This window comes from Physeter macrocephalus, chromosome 8 (assembly GCF_002837175.3).
Source record: "Physeter macrocephalus isolate SW-GA chromosome 8, ASM283717v5, whole genome shotgun sequence".
NCBI classification, from domain to species: Eukaryota; Metazoa; Chordata; class Mammalia; order Artiodactyla; family Physeteridae; genus Physeter; species Physeter macrocephalus.
This window is the reverse complement of record NC_041221.1, coordinates 148,390,451-148,390,933: the sequence shown is the minus strand read 5'-3', so window position 1 is coordinate 148,390,933 and position 483 is coordinate 148,390,451.

Below are 483 nucleotides of genomic sequence, written 5' to 3'. Positions count from 1 at the left end.
TGAAAAACTGAAACCATTTCCACTAAGATCAGGAACAAGACAAGGCTGCCCACTCTCACCACTATTATTCAACATAGTTTTGGAAGATTTAGCCGCAGCAATCAGGATGAAAAAGAAATAAAAGGAATCCAAATCGTAAAAGAAGAAGTAAAGCTGTCCCTGTTTGCAGCTACATGATACTATACACAGATGATCCTAAAGATGCTACCAGAAAACTACTAGAGCTAATCAATGAATTTGGTAAAGTAGCAGGATACAAAATTAATGCACAGAAATCTCTTGCATTCCTATACACTAAAGATGAAAAATCTGAAATAGAAATCAAGGAAACACTCCCATTTACCATTGCAACAAAAAGAATAAAATACCTAGGAATAAACCTACCTAAGGAGACAAAAGACCTGTATGCAGAAAACTATAAGACACTGATGAAAGAAATTAAAAATGATACAAACAGATGGAGAGATATACCATGTTCTTGGA